General features: G+C 43.8%; 1 protein-coding gene across 1 annotated transcript in view; it reads left to right on the top strand.

Annotated features, from left to right (window-relative positions):
- Positions 1–16,790, top strand: part of LOC140189013 (uncharacterized) — a 1,003,756-nt gene that overhangs the window by 438,917 nt on the left and 548,049 nt on the right. The window lies entirely within an intron of this gene.

Genomic DNA, 16,790 nt, shown 5'->3' with positions numbered 1-16,790 from the left:
TGACTACGGATTACTTACTGATAGCCGAAATATGAAGCGGCAGCGGAAAGCCCTAAAACTGGATAAATACCTCCTCAGAGTCACTACTGAATGAGAAGTTTCTCCCGGCACCGTCAGCGTCGCGTCTGGATGAAATGAATAAATCCGAACGCTGATGGCGAGATTCTTCCATCAGACAATCATCAACTTCCATGGCGATCCCTGTCAGCGACAGAACAGCCGAAGGATGGAACAAAAACACTCATCCAGGCAAAACAGAGTATGTGGAAAACATTCAAAGTATCTCTCCTCGGAACTGTTCTCAGGGAGACCCCTGACACGAGTGTTAACTGGTTTCTCTTTCCTACAAGCTGTTTGGGGCTTAGAGTTTGTTTCCTATTCCAGCATTTGCCACCTCACTGACTTTACAACAGAACATTGACTGAGTCCAACAGATACAGCGCAGTCTGACACAACCTCACAGACAGACATGACGCCTCCTATTGAATCCATCACAGGGAAGCAGTTGAGAGAAATTCAAACTCCTTTTATTTAAAAAAAAAACTGAAACTCGGTGCCGTAGTTGGATGTCTGTAACCGTGTCAGGTGTAGATATAATGGAATACATTTCACAGTATTGATAACTATGAAACACCACGTCGGTTGTGTTAATTGACTCAGCATCGACTTCATTGTGTTGTCCATCAACTGCTTCATATTCGGTCATATCGCAGACATTTACCGAAAATCCGCAACTGTTCCGTGTTACAACACGGAACTCCTCACATTTGCTAAAGTGTTACTACAGTCGACGGTTTGATTGTTGTTCCTAAGTAGATAATCTCTCACATTCAAATGAAGACTATCAATTGGTATAAGTTCCGTGGGCTGAAAACACAGTATTTGCAAATGCAGTGCAGCTACTCTAAGACCAAAAGCAGAGAGCCGAACATCTCAATATTAATCACAAACCGCTGGAAGAACGCTGCCTGACCAGCCCAGTCCCACAGAAATCGGCAGATTCGCTGACTTCGTGCAGCAGTTTGTTTTTAGATAGAAATCCCAGCATCTATAGTCCCGGAGTTTCCACTCCATTCCTGAAATGCGGAATACTGGGACTGGAATGTGCGAGTTTAAACCAGCGGCAGGATCAATCACATCATTGGGATTAAACTTCAACATCCCACGGCAGCTGACACTGCGGCTTACCGGGAATTCCAAAGGCTGAAATAAAAGGATAGTAAAAGGCTTCTACCCGCCAGATGACCGGATACACCATTTCAGCGAGAATCTACTCCTGTTGCTCCTGTATTCACAGCTCCGGCAGACAGCTAATGCATTCCTATTGCCCAGATTTATACAAAGGATTCGTCTCCAGAGATACGGTTATACACATTACTAACTTGTTTAATTACAGTTGCTTGAACAAACACTGTAATTCAATACTATTCTCTCTCTCTCTCTCTCCCTCTCTCTCTCTCTCTCTCCCCCTCTCTCTCTCTCTCTCTCTCTTCTCTCTCCCTCTCTCACACACACACAGAAACAATTGCAAAAATGTATTGCTATGTTATAGTGACTATCCTGTTGTACATACTATTTATTATAAATTATTATAAATTGCACATTGCGCTTTCAGACAAAGACATAACAAAGATTTTTACTTTTCTTGTATATGAAGGCTGTAATTAATGAAGTCAATACAAATCGAAATACACAAACACAGATTCGAACAAAGATATTGTAGAGAGACCGAGAACCGGATGGAAACGGTAAAATAAGCACGTTGCTAATATAGAAACAACAGAAAATCTGAAGATGTTGACAAACCAGGGCAACACAAAGAACTCTGCTGAGTTCAGCATTTTTTGTGTCATGTTGCTGATGGAAGATCATTTAATGGGTATCTCAAAACTGTCAAAGGTCAAAACAATTCGAGAATATTTTTTTCAATCTGCAAAGGGTTGGACAGACTGTTAAATAATACAAAAAACATATTGGGAATTGGCAGATGAATAAGTGCATAACGGCTGGAACTAAACGAGAGAAAAAAAAGCGTGAGGTAAATTGTTGGAAGTAATACGAGGAGAGAAGAGGAGAGGGAGAGAGGGAGAGGGAGAGAGTGAGCGGGGAGAGGGAGGCTGGAGAGGGAGAGGGGTGGAGAGGGGTGGCAGAGAGGTGTAGGGGGAAGGGGAGTGCGGAGGGAAAGAGAGAGAGGGGAGGGGTGGAGAGGGGCAGGGGTGGGGGAGAGGGAGGGGGGAGAGGATGAAAGGTGAGAGGGGGAGGGGGAGGGAGAGTGAGAGGGAGAGACAGAGGGAGAGGGAGAGGCTGAGAGAGACCGACCCACCGACCGACTGAGACTGACAGCCAAACTGACAGATTGATAGGTCAAGCACGCAGAAAGACAGCCAGAAACAAATGCATAGATTGCAGGATTGTGGTGCTCCTCCTGTATCTCCTGGTCTCTGGTACAGTGTGAGAGTGTGGGGTTCACTCTGTACCTGTCAGTCTATGATACAGTGTGATACTGCACAGGACCGAAAGTAGTGCAGAAGGTTGTAAATCTTGTCTATTCTATCTTGGGTACTTGCCTACAAAGTACCCAGGAGATCTTTAGGGAGCGTATCTCAGAAAGGGAAAGTCCATTATTAAGGACCTCCAGCACTCAGGGCATGCCCCTTTCTCACTATTACCATCAGGCAGAGGGTACAGAAGCCTGAAGTCCCACACTCAGTGACTGAGGGACAGCTTCTTCCCCTCTGCCATTCCTTTCAAGTCAAGACAAGTTACTTATGGTTGTCATTTCGACATAACTGCTGATACAGTACAGATTAAAAATGAGACATCGTTTTTCAGGACCATGGTGCTACATGAACAATACAAAAACTACACTGAACTACGTAAAACAACACAAAACTACACTAGACTACAGACCTACCCAGGACTGCATAAAGTGCATAAAACAGTGCAGGCATTACAATGATTAATAGACAAGACGATAGGTACTGTAGAGGGCAGTAGGTTGGTGTCAGTCCAGGCTCTGGGTATTGAGGAATCTGATGACTTTGGGGAAGAAACAGTTACATATTCTGGTCGTGAGAGCCCGAATACTTTGGTGCCTTTTGCCAGATGGCAGGAGGGAGAAGAATTTGCATGGGGGTTGCGTGGGGTCCTTCATAATGTTGTTTGCTTTACGGATGCAGTGTGTAGTATAAACGTCTCTGGTGGCGGGAAGAGAGATCCCAATGATCTTCTCAGCTGACCTCACTATCCGCTGCTGGGTCTTGCGATCAGAGATGGTGCAATTATCGAACCAGACACTGATGCAACTGCTCAGGATGATCTCAATACAACATCTGTAGAATGTAGTGAGGATAGGGGGTGGGACATGGACTTTTCTCATCCTTAGCAGAAAGTACAGACGCTGTTGGACTTTCTTTTCTACGGAGCTGCTGTTAAGGGACCAGGTGAAATTCTCTGCCAGGTGAATACCAATAAATTTCGTGATCTTAACGATCTCTACGGAGGAGTCATCGATGTTCAGCGGAGAGTAGTTGTTCCGTGTCCTCCTGAAGTTAATAACCATCTCTTTTGTTTTGTTCACATTCAGAGACAGGTTGTTGGCTCTGCACCAGTCCGTTAGCCGCTGCACCTCCTCTCTGTATGCTGACTCATCGTTCTTGCTGATGAGACCCACCACGGCCATGTTTTCAGCGAACTTGATGATGCGCTTCGAGCTGTGTGTTGCAGCACAGTCGTGGGTCAGCAGATTGAACAGCAGTGGACTGAGCACACAGCCCTGTGAGGCTCCCGTGCTCAGTGTGATGGTGTTGGAGATGCTGCTTCCAATCCGGACTGACTGAGGTCTCCCAGTCAGCAAGTCTAGGATCCAGTTGCAGAGGGAGATGTTCAGGCCCAGTAGGCTCAGTTTTCCAGTCAGTTTCTGAGGAGTGATTGTGTTCAATGCTGAACTGAAGTCTACGAACATCATTCGAACGTACGTGACTTTTTTTGTCCAGTGTGAGAGCGTGGTTCATTCTGTACCTGCCAGCCTACACTTCTGTGTGAGAGTGTTGAGTTCATTGTGTATCTGACATATCACTCCGTAAAGAATTGCTTTCTGATGTTAGTCTAAAATCTCCCTTGAATCAGTCTCCATGTTCCCTTGTTGATGGATTAATTTTGAAGCAGCAGTTGGCATCCTACTTACCTCTACCCTCAATGATTCTAAACACCTCTGTCATATCTCCTCTCATTCTATGTCAACTTAGGCCAAATAGCTACAATTCTCACAATCTTTCTGCATAGCTCACACCCAGCAGTCCTGCAATGAGAGTAGTTGCCCTTCTCGGATACCTTTCCAGAGCCCTCACATCCCTTGCAGAATATGGAGATCAGAATTGTACACAGTTCTCAAGGCGTGGCCTCGCAAGTGTATGAAACAGCTTTAGGAGACGTCTCTGGCTCTGAGCTCCTCTGAGCGTATTATATAGCCGAAAATTATATTAGCCTTCTGAATTGATTCAGTGCATTGCCTAGATGTTGATAGTGATGTTTTCTAGGACATTCAGATTTATCTCATAAAGTGCACTTTCTTACTCAAGACCCCCATTGTATATTTATATCTGATACTTCTACTTCCTATATGTAATATTATACATTTGCTTACATTAAATTTTACCTCTCATCTATCTGCCCACTTCAGGATTTTGTTTAGGTCTACCTGTTTTGATTCTGCTGCCTGAAGATTATTAGCCCATCTCTCTAATTTGTGTCATCTGCAAACTTAAATAGTTTAATAGTTCTGTGCTTATCCAAATCATTAATGTAAATAAGAACAATAGCAGCCCCAAAAATGATTCTTGTGGAAACCCACTTTGAACATCTTCTGGGACCTTCTCAAAATCCTTCTGAACTCAATGAAATGATACCACCTCTTTATTGTTATCCTAAATTTTATTTCCCTCTTAATGAATCTTCAACATGTTAGTAAAACATGATTTACTCTTTCTGAACCCATGCTGCCTTTCTGCTGACAGAAGACCGTAAAACAATATAAGAAAGAGGAGCAGAACTCGGCCGTTTGGCCCATCAAGTCTGCTCCAACATTCAATTATGACTGATCCTTTCCTTCTCCTGTTCAGACCCATTTTCAGACCTTTTCCCCATCAGCTTTGATGTCATGTCCAATCAAGAACCTATCAATCCCTGCCTTAAATACACCCAACGAACTCCACAACAGCACATAGCAAAAAAATTCCAGGAATTCACCAGCCTAAGGCTAAGGAAATTTCTCCACATCTCTATTTTTCATTGACACCCCTCTATCATGAGTCTGTGCCCTCTTGTCCTGGACTCTTCCATCATGGGAAACATCCTTTCCACATCTACTCTGTCTCGGTCTTTCAACATTCGAAAGGTTTCAATGATAACGTCCCTCATCCTTCTGATTTCCAATGATTACAGACCCAGAGTCTTCAAATGTTCTTCTTTCATTCCTGGAATGCCAGAATGAAATAACTCTTTCATTCCTGGAATCATCCTTGTGAACCTCCTTTAGACCCTCTGCAATGTCAGTACATCGCGTCTGAGATGAGGAGCACAAAACTGTACACAATGCTCAATGTGAGGCCTCAGCATCACATCCCTGCTCTAGTATTCTAAACCTCTGAAATGAATGCTGACATTGCATTAGCCTGACTCACCACTAACTCATCCGCCAAGTTAACCTCTAGGGTGTTGCACACAATGACTCCAAAGTCCCTTTGCCTCTCAGACTTTGGATATTCTCCCCTTTCAGAAAAAAGTCTGCACATTTATCACCACTACCGAAATGTATGACAATGCATTTTCCAACATGATATTTCATTTGCCACTGCCTTGCCCTTCCTCCTAATCTGTTGAAGAGCTTCTGCATCCTACCTGTTCCTCAACACTACCTGCCCTGCACCAATCAACCCATCATCTGCAAACTTGGCAACGAGTTAATCTATTTCATCATCTAAATCATTTATATACAACAAAAAGTACTGGTCCCAACATCAATCCCTGGGGAGCACCATTAGTCACCGGCAGTCATCCAGACAAGGATCCTTTTATTCCCACTTGCTGCATCACTGTTGTTATCAGATGCTTTTTCAACTCGATGTTTGTTAATGTTTCTCTTACCTTACCCATGATACACGCTAAGCTTACTGATAAATACTTAAAGGGTTCAATGCTGTCACCCATAATATGTACCAGGAAAATTTTAGCCCATTTCAAGTCCTTAAAGACTTCATAAATCTTCACAGAGATTTGAAAAAAAAATCTTGTTATGTGTTTTTATTTTTAATCATAGACTTTTTTAACTACCCTTCGATATCTGTTGTCTGACACTGAGATTTAATTATCTTCAGCCTTTTCAGCTGAAGCAGGAACTTACTGTCTAAGATCTCTGAATCAGCTTCACCAACTTTATTTTTAACATCTTTGCAGGTGAATGTTTTAGCAAAATAAGAGTTAAGAGTATCTGCTATGTCCTCCTCTGCATAATTTATCACCCCTCTGTTATTCCTAATACACTTAAATTTCCACTTAAAATTTCTTTTATGATTGAAGTATTGACAAAATCTCTTTGTCAATCTTAATATTATCAGCAATATCCTTCTCAACCTCTCTTTGGCAATCTGAATTTCCCACTTGACTATAGCTCTCATAATTTCATATGCCCTGTATGAAAATGTATTACCAATCGTTCTGTGTTCCTTACTTAGCTGTCTTTTCTTCAGTATTTTTTATGTATCTTTGCTCATCAATGTCGTTGATCTATTGTTTGTTTCGCTCTCTTTTTTTTTTTTGCATTTCTTGACCTTCGGCATGAACATTTCCTGCACCACATGTATTTCCTATTTAAATCGATACCACTGTCCGTCATCCGACACAATGTCAAGCAGTTTATTCCAGTTTACATTCTGAGGTATTTGCCGCATCTGCACAAAATTTTTATTTGTGAAATTCAATCTAAGGACTTTCCTTTTTGCTGATATCCTCCCCCAAAGTACTTCGAGACTAACAGTGTTATGATCATTCGTTCCTGAAGGCTCAATAATTTCCGAACTCAAAATTGTCCCTTGAATGTTGCAGAATGTCAGATGTTGACAGGCCTCCCCTCTTGTTGGTGTGATAGCATACTGGGTCAAAAAATAATGCAGTGTATTGCGGTAGTACAAGTTGAAACACTTACAAAATACAGAACAAAGTATAAGAGCTGCGGAGAAAGGTAAATCATAAGGTGCAAGATCATTATGTGGCAGATTTTGAGGACAATAATTCATCATATATGGCTAGTCTCATAACAATGCGATAAATGTTGTCATTAAGCCCCGTAGTACGTGCTTTCAGGGAGATTTCTTAATGATTCCTGTGTCTTTGCAATGTAATTCAGACTATGGCCATGAACTCGGGCTCTCTCTGGGAAGGACATCACCGTCATTGATATGACCCTGACCCTGACCATGGTCACTCCCGTCTCACATCGTCTCTTTTCTTCGGTTACCCATGTGCACAAATGACAGTATCTTACAGCCAGTGAACGCACCATTCAGCTCGCGTTTGGTCTCTGGAAGGAAACCGGAGTAGTCACCTTCTATTTACACCAGCCAAGACTTGGCCTCTTGGCCTGACCTCTGTGATTTTCAATGTCTAGAGTGTAACAGTTTTTACTCGAAGTTCTCAGACAGTCAGCTTGAGTCCACAAACACTTTTTGAAACTTTTGCCTGTACCTGATTCTACGAAGTTCGAAACGAGATGAGGATTCCCTGGCGGTTCCCCTGTAGCAGAGGAAGGGTAAAGTCAGGCAGTGTGATAGTCACAGATTACTTACTAAGTAGTGGAGACCGGCAGGAGATACTGTGGCCACAAAAGAGACACAAGGATGGTGTGTTGTCTCCCCGGTGCTAGCATCCAGGATGTATAGGTGCAGCTGCAGTATTTTGTCAAGGGTTAAAGTGAAAATCCAGAGGTCCTGGTGCAAATTGGCACCAATGTCATTGTCACAAAATGAGATGAGATCCTACATACTGAGTGTATAGAGTTTGGAAAGAAACCTCTTTCCTTCTGTCACCATGCACACATCTGACTGTATTTTGTGGCCAGTGAACACACCATCCAACTTGCCTTTGGTCTCTGAAAGAAAACCGGTTCCATCAGAAATAAGGTATAATTCCAGTTCCACTCATAGCTCCCCTCCAGAACCAGGGTAGGACACAATGGCATTACCGCAATTTGTGATTATAATCACGTTTCCAGTGAAATATTCCCACCCAGCCACAATTTGACAACTCCACTGGTCCTGGTATTGCTGAGAGTTGCTCCCGGAATCAGGCACTGGCTCTAGCTGCTCCTCATCCTGGACCAAAATTGGACCCGGTCTCTGAAGGACTTATCTGTCACGGATATGGTCCTAACCCAATTTACGGTAACTCCCCTGTCTCATATTCCCTTTTTCCTCCTGCCTCCCATGTACACTAAGGGCTATCTCTGGGCCAGCTACTGCACCATGCAGCTCGCTTTTGGTTTCCGGAAGAAATCCGGCATTGTCACTTTCTATTTGGCAGTAAGACCAAGTCCACAAACACTTCTGGTAACTGTAGCCTGCACCTGATTCCATTGATTTCATTAAGTTCAAAATGATATGAAGAAACCCTGGCAGCGTATGAGTGATAGGGGACTTGATAATTAAGGGATTCCAGGATGCTCTGTTGCCTCCCGGATGCTTGGTCCAGATGTACCAGAGCGGCTGCAGGATATTCTGAAGGGGAAGAGTGAACAGCCAGAGGTCGTGGTGCATATTAGCACCAATGTCATTGCCAAACATGTGGAAAAGGTTCTACAGACTGAGTGTATAGAGTTAGGATATAGGATGAGGAGAAGGAACTCCAAGGTAGTAATTTCTGGATTACTCCCGGTGCCATGGGCTTGTGTATGTCGGTATAGGATGACAGCACAAATGAATAGGTGACAGAGGAGATGGTGCAGGGGGCAGGGTTTCAAGCTTGGATCATTGGAACCTTATTCTGGGCTAGGGGGTGACCTTTTTGAAGAGTGACCCGTTACATCTGACCTGGAGGGGAAGAAATATGGTGGCCGGGATGTTTGCTAATGCTATTCGGGAGGAGGGGGGTTAAACTCGTTTTGCAGGGGGCGGGGAATCGGAACACCAGGTCATTAAGTGAAGGTTTAGACACGAAGGTAGACATCGGTGAAAGTATGGACAGGCAAAATCAAATTAGCAGATGAAACATATAGTTTGAATGCTGTGTATTTGAATGTCAGGAATATTATGGGTAAAGTTGATGAACACGGAACAGGGATCAGTACATGGGACTGTAATGTTGCGTCCATTACAGAGACTTGGTTGAGAAGTGGGCAGGGAGGCGTGATTAATCTACAAGGTGTTTGAAGTTTTTGAAAAGCTAGAGAAGGAGGTAAAAGAGGTGTGAGTTGGACTACAAATGAGGACGATTTCACAGCTACACACAGGAGGGTTCAGACACTGAGTTCATTTGAAGAGAACCGAAGAACAGGAAGCGTGCTATCAAACGAACGAGATTGTACTACTACCTGCTGTTGGGTAATGAGTCTATTCAGGTAACTGCACAGTTAGTGGATGAGCAGCTAGATGACTGAGACCACAACTCCCTCACTTTTAAGATAGCGACAGATAAGGATGGGTTATCTTCAAATAGGAGAAGGGCAAATTAGGAGGGCATTAGGCACGAACTAAGAAGGGTTAATCGGAAATATCTTTTATTCTGGTAAATCCACATCAGACATGCCGAGAGTGTTTAAAAATTAATTGCACAGAGTACAGGAAATGTATCTTCCTGTTAGAACGAAGGACAGAGAAGGAAATAGAAGAGAAACTTGAATGCCCACAGAACTGAAGAATTCAGTCAAGAATAAAAAGGAAATTTAAGTAAAGTTTTGGAAGTTGGGGACAACTGAAGAAGTTGAAGATCATACAGAATCAAGAAAAGAACTGAAAAAAAGGAATTTACGAAAGCCAAGAGGGGCCATGAAGAGTCCTTGGCAAGTAGAATTAAGGTGAATCCCAAGGCGCTGTATGCATATATTAGGAAAAGAATATAAATGGGAAGAGGGTAGGACCCCTCAAGGATAAAGAGGGGAACAGTTGCTTGGATATGGAGAATATGAGTGAAATACATGATAAGTCCTTTGCTTCAGTGTTTACCTAGGGGAAAAGATGTGGACAAGGAGACAGTGCTGCAAATATAATATGTCATGAAGTTTTGAGATTAAGGAGGCGGAAGTATTGGGTCTCCTAATGCGTATTAAGGTTAAAGACATCCTGGGGCCTGATGGGGTTTACGTCAAGTTTTTGAATGAAGCAAGAGGCGAGAGTGCCTTGACTAGCAGTTTCATATCTTTCCTAGGTACAGGCGAGTACCCAGAGGATGGATGAGTGGCGAATGTTAAACCTGTATGTAAGAAGGGAACAAGGGAAAATCCAGAGAACTGTAGACCGGCAGGTCACACGTCAGTTGTACAAAAATTTCTGGGTTACATTCTTCCAGATTGTATATATGAGCTTTTGGAAGCCACGGCCTAATTAGGGAGAGCCATCGTGTCTTCCTGTTGGGAAGGTCGCAGCTTCACAACTTGATTGAGTTTTCTGACAAGGTGACGAAAGACGTAGATGAAAGTATGTCTGATGATGTCGTCTACATGGATTTTATTCGGGCATTTAACAAAGTGCCTCTTGATTAAAGAAAGTGTTTGAAGAGGCTTATTTGAGCTGGAGGTCTGTAATTCGTGGTGTTCGGCAGGGATCTGTGCTGGGCTCCCTGCTATGTGTAAAATATTAAAATGACTGGGATGAAAATGTAGATGGGTTGTTTAATAAGTTTTTTTTAATGATACCAAAAGTGGTGCAGTTGTGGATAGTGAAGAAATCCGGCAAAGAACACAGTGCAATGTAGATCACTCGCAGATAAGGACAGTGAAATGTCAGGTGGAGCTGAACACAGATAAATGTGAAGTGTTGCACCTCGGTAGGCCAAATGCAAGTAGTAAAGTGCTAAGCGGGGTGAAGACCATTAACAGTGTTGCTGAGCAGAGCGGTTTGAGGTCCAAGTTTACAGTTCCTTGAAAGTGACTACGGAGGTAATTCTGCGGTTAAGATGCTGATCAAATGTTTGTTTTAATGAGATGAGTTATTGAGCTCAAAGTTCAAGAGGTGGTGTTGCAGCATTAAAAAGACTCCGGTTAGGCCACATCTCCAGTACTGCATATAGTTCTGGTTGACGCAGTACAGGAAGGATTTCCAGGCATTGGAGAAGGAGCAGAAGAAGCTTATCAGGATGCTTTCTGGTTGAAATGGCGTGTGCTGACAGAAGTGTCCTGACTAACTTGGGCTGTTTTCTTCGGAGCAGCAGAGGCCGAGGGGAGATGAGACAGAGCTTTATAACATTATGCGAGGCGCAGATCGAGTCGATATGGAGTGTGTTCATCACATTGTAGAAATGGCCAATACATTGAAGGTGAGAGCGGATAGTCTGAAAGGAGCTGTGAGTGGTAAGTTTTTTTTTACTCAGACTGCTGGATTGGTGGACCTAAGTACATTTGGGTTTTTTACAGAATGTTTATATAGGTACATGAACATGAGGAGGATGGAGGGAGATGGACCTTGTGTTGGTCGGAAGGATTAGATTTTCGGGGTTTACTGATTTACTTTTCATATTGTTTGGATCTATTTTATGGGCCAAACGGTCTGTTGCTGTGCTGTACTATTCAATAATTTGTTCTATATGCTGGGAACAAGCCAATGGTTGTGTACAAATACAAACAGAGCAAAGAGTTAAATTGTACCACAGAGGTAACAGTTAAACAGTCAAAGAATACAGGACTTAAGGACTGCATGTCGTCTGCAGAATGCTAGATCTGTGACATTCAACTCAGACGACCTAGGCCTGTACCTGAAAACCAGATATGATTGTGGAGGGTATTTCAAGCACGAAGAGACAAATTCAAACGAGATCCGAGGTGACATCGGATGTGCGATAACTCAGACAGGGTTTGCAATACATTACATCCTGCAAAGTGAAACCCAATAGGATGAATGGCAGTGATGCTTCACTACCAGATGACTCAATTTCTTCTCTGTCTGCTTTGGATGGGAGACGCTCCGTGCTGTATCTGATCACCCAGTGATTTCCGTCTCAGAGGCGGATGCTCGGCTGCCTTTAAAGACAGTGAACCCTCGCAACGTGAAATATCCCGATGGAGTACCAGTTCAGGCTCTGAAAATCTGTGCCAACCAATTCACGTGACTATTCAAGGACATTTTCAACCTCTCACTGTTACAGTCAGAAGTTCCCAGTTGTTTCAAAACGGCAACAATTATACCAGTACCTAAGAAGAATAATGCGAGCAGCCTTCATCATTATTGCTTGGTAGAACTAATATCTCCAGTAACGAAATGTTTTGAGAGGTTTCACATGACCAAACTGAACTCTTGTCTCAGCAAGGACCTGGCCCCATTGCAACTTGCCTATTGCCAGAATAGGCCAAGGGCAGATGCAATCTCAATGGCTCTCCACACGGCTTTAGACCACCTGCAAAACGCAAACACCTATGTCAGGATGATATACTCTGGTGGAGATAAACATGAAAAGGGTCTTTCAATCGTCTTAGACAAAAACACACCCAAGAGCCTGTCAGGATGCTGGTATATCTCAGACAGAATGATGCTAATCAAACTAAAAGGACAACATAACAACATCTCTAACATCCAAGTATTTGCACCCACAATGGCAAGCTCAGAGGAAGAAATTGATGCCTTCTACCACTCCCTAGACAAAGCACTAGAAAAATGCAAATCACAAGAATCCATCATAGTCATGGGCTACTTCAATACAAAAGTTGGTGATAGAAGAGAAGACCTTATTGCTGTAGACCAGGCATTGGGAGAAAGAAATGAAACAGGTGAAAAACTTATACCATGGTGTAAAACAAACAATCAGATAATCATCAACACTTGGTTTAAACGACATCCAAGAAGGAAATGGACATGGAGAAGCCCAGATGGGAACAACAAAATTCAAATCGACTACATAACAATCAATAACTGATTCAAAAACTCGATAACTCAATCTACAAGCTACCCTGGAGCAGACTGTGGAAGCGACCACAACCAGTCAATTCCGTAAAAGTGGCATCACGGGTAGATAGGGTCATGCAGAGAGCTTTTGGTATGTTGGCCTTTATAAATCAAAGTATTGAGTAGAGGAGTTGGTATGCTATGATAAGATTGTATAAGACATTGGTGAGGCCAAATTTGGAGTATTGTGTGCAGTTGTGGTCACCTAATTACAGGAAGGATATTAATCAGGTTGAAAGATGTAGAGAAGGTTTACACGGATGTTGCCGTGACTTGAGAAACTCAGTTACAGAGAAAGGTTGAATAGGTTAGGACTTTATTCCCTGGAGCGTAGAAGAATGAGGGGAGATTTGATAGAGGTATATAAAATTAGAATAGGTATAGATAGAGTGAATGCAAGCAGGCTTTTCCCACTGAGTCTAAGGGAGAGAAAAAAAAAGAGGACACGGTTTAAGGTTGAAGGGGGAAAAGTTTAAAGGGAACATTGGGGGGGGCTTCTTCACACACAGAGTGGTGGGAGTGTGGAATGTTCTGTCAGATAAAGTGGCAGAACATATATGAAAACATATATGAAAATCTTGGACAGGTACATGGATGGGAGGTGCATGGAGGGATATGGTCCAGGTGCAGGTCAATGGGACTGGGCAGAAAGGTGGTTCGGCACTGCCAAGAAGGACCAAAAGGCCTGTTTCTGTGCTGTAATGTTTCTATGGTTTCTGTGCTTTCTAACGGAAGTTAGAGAAATCAATGTTCATGCCATCAGGCTGGAGGCTACACAGACGGTAAATAAGATGTTGTTTCCCGTTCATGGGTGTGGCTTCACCGTGACAGTAGAGGAGGCCGTGGATTGACATATCCGAATGGGAATGGGAATGGGACGTGGAATTAAAATGTGTGGCCACTGACAGATCCTGCTTTCTCTGGCGAACAGAGCGTATGTGTTCGGCGAAACGGTCTCCCAGTCTGCGTCGGGTCTAGCCAATATATAAAAGGCCACAGCAGGAGCACCGGACGCAGTATATCACCCCAGCCGACTCACAGGTGAAGTGTTGCCTCACCTGGAACGACTGTCTGGGACCCTGAATGGTGGTGAGGGAGGAAGTGTAAGGGCAGGTGTAACACTTGTTCCGCTTACAAGGATAAGTGCCGGGAGGGAAATCGGTGGGAAGCGATTGGGGGCACGAATGGACAAAGGAGTCGCGGAGGGAGCGATCCCTGCGGAAAGCAGAAATGGGGGTGGGGGATGGGAAAGATGTGCTTGGTGGTGGGAGCCCGTTGGAGGTGGCGGAAGTTACGGAGAATTATGTGTTGGACCCGGATGCTGGTGGGGCTGTAGGTGAGGACAAGGGGAACCCTATCCCTAGTGCGGTGGCAGGAGGATGGGGTGAGAGCAGATGTGTGTGAAATGGGAGAGATGCTTTTGAAAGCAGAGTTGATGGTGGAGGAAGGGAAGCCTCTTTCTTTAAAAAAGGAAGACATTTCATTTGTCCGGGAGTGAAAAGCCTCATCCTGAAAGCAGATGCGGCGGAGACGGAGGAATTGCGAGAAGGGGATGGCATGTTTGCAAGAGACAGGTTGGGAAGGGGAATTGTCCAGGTAGCTATGAGAGTCTGTAGGCTTATAGTAGGCATCAGTACATAAGCTGTCTCCAGACATAGAGACAGAAAGATGAAGAAAGAGAGTGTGGTGTCGGAAATGGTCTAGGTAAATTTGAGGGCAGGGTGAAAGTTGGAGACAAAGTTAATGAAGTCAACGAGCACAGCATGGAAAATGTCTGCTTGCATTTACCGGTTCTCCGGGACTTCGTGTGGTGCAAGAGTGAGCTGTACAAAAGAGAAGGCTTCACTGAAATGGGGTGGTGGTCGGTATCATGAGGTTCATTGCTGCTTTGTTCATCACACTTTTTCCGTCAAACGATTATCGCAATTGGCAAACAAGAGAAAATCTGCAGATGCTAGAAATTCTATCAACAAACACAAAATGCTGGAGGAACTCCGCAGGCCAAGCAGCATCTATGAAAAAAAAAAGTTCTTCTTCCATAAATGCGGTCTGGCCTGCTGAGTTCTTCCAGCAATTTGTGTGGGTTGATTATCACAAGTAATAGTTTATAGCTTCCCTTTGGAATTGAAGACAATTCGACGTGGCAGAAACGTGGCAAGGTGGCGGATCCTTCGCTGACAGCGAGGAGATCACAAGCTTCCATCGATGTCAGCGCCGGGCCGAAGGCCAAGTGGAGGTGACGAGGTTCGGGAAAGTTTGATTCTGTTTTTCACTGTGGTAACAATGTTAGAGCTGTGAAGGGAGCATTGGGCTGAACTGCCCAGAGAAATCACACTTGCCAATGGAACTGCTTTGAACGATGGCATTAAATTTCTTATAATGGACTGTATGAATTCTCAGCTCTGAAGCTGCTTTCTGAGGATGAGGGTGAAGTCTGTTACTGCAACTACGGGGTGATGGGATCAGATTTAGGTAACAATACCTATGTCACCAGTGATATCACAACTTCTTTAAATGGCACTTACAGAATCGGCTGGCAAGCCGACTGTATTTATTGTCACAGGGTATCCCCTTTCGATTTAAATGGTGTCTCTGGTCTGAACAAACGCTGTCAAGCGATTATTACAATTTGGCGAAGGTAGTACCAAATACATACCATCTGACAGCGTTGAAGGCTGAAGGAGACTGAGCAGCGTTACTGGATTGTAGTGTTCCTGTTCTGGGGAACTACCAGACTGACTCGTGAGAGGATCGGTATGGCCCCAGTGTTGCGGTAATTGGCTAACGACACAGCCACAGTGCGGATATAAGTCTGAACACCAATGACATTATCACAAAATGGCAGCAAGCTGCAAAGTTGCCTCTCAAAACTGAACAGCATTAAACGTTCTGTTGGTTGAGAGCGAAGATAGCTGTGCCATCATTGGCCTGGAATAATGGACAAACATCCTTGATGTATCTGAGAACATCACCAACTTTAGCCGTGTGGATCCCGTTGGAAGCTGTTAAGGGTAAGAAGTTTGGTCCGGAGTTACATACGGCTCTATTATCACCTTTAGGACCTATAATTGACTTCAATCCCTGCTAGGAAGTTTGTGCAACTCCAGTTGCTGATATTAAACCTTGTTTTAATTTCTTGCCTGAGAGCACTCTGCGGCGTGATGGCCCAAAGAACGGCTGCCTACATTGTTGTTCAGCACCCTCCTCTTCAGGATAGTCGATGACAGGATCACTGAGGAGACCTGAATTCTCTGGACAATTCAACTGCACCCACAATCCATGTTGTCCTTTACAGAACGAAAGGAAAGTGGTAGGATCTTCAGCAAGTCAAGTTAACGTAGCGCTTTGGCAGGGAAAGTTCACAGATAACGTGCAGTCAAGCTCGGCAAGAAAGGTCTTTGTAAAGTCTGATTTCCCTTTGTGCAGTAGGAGACTGGAGTCATTTTGCGCAGGAAAACAAGCTGAGGATGCAAATGACAGTTAATGTAGGTTAGTTACTTTGCTAAAGTGGTGCGAAAATGTGGGAGTTGATAGCTGACAACTAAAGGCACGGTTTAGTGTGCTCGGAGTGATGGACTCAGCCGCTGAGTGTAACAACGAACGCTGCGAAATACAGATTCTCCCAGGGAGATTCGAAGAAACTGTCTGAAC

This window comes from Mobula birostris, chromosome 28, assembly GCF_030028105.1.
Source record: "Mobula birostris isolate sMobBir1 chromosome 28, sMobBir1.hap1, whole genome shotgun sequence".
Taxonomy (NCBI): domain Eukaryota; kingdom Metazoa; phylum Chordata; class Chondrichthyes; order Myliobatiformes; family Myliobatidae; genus Mobula; species Mobula birostris.
The sequence above is the reverse complement of the archived record's forward strand: the minus strand, read 5'-3'. Positions and strand labels throughout refer to the sequence as shown.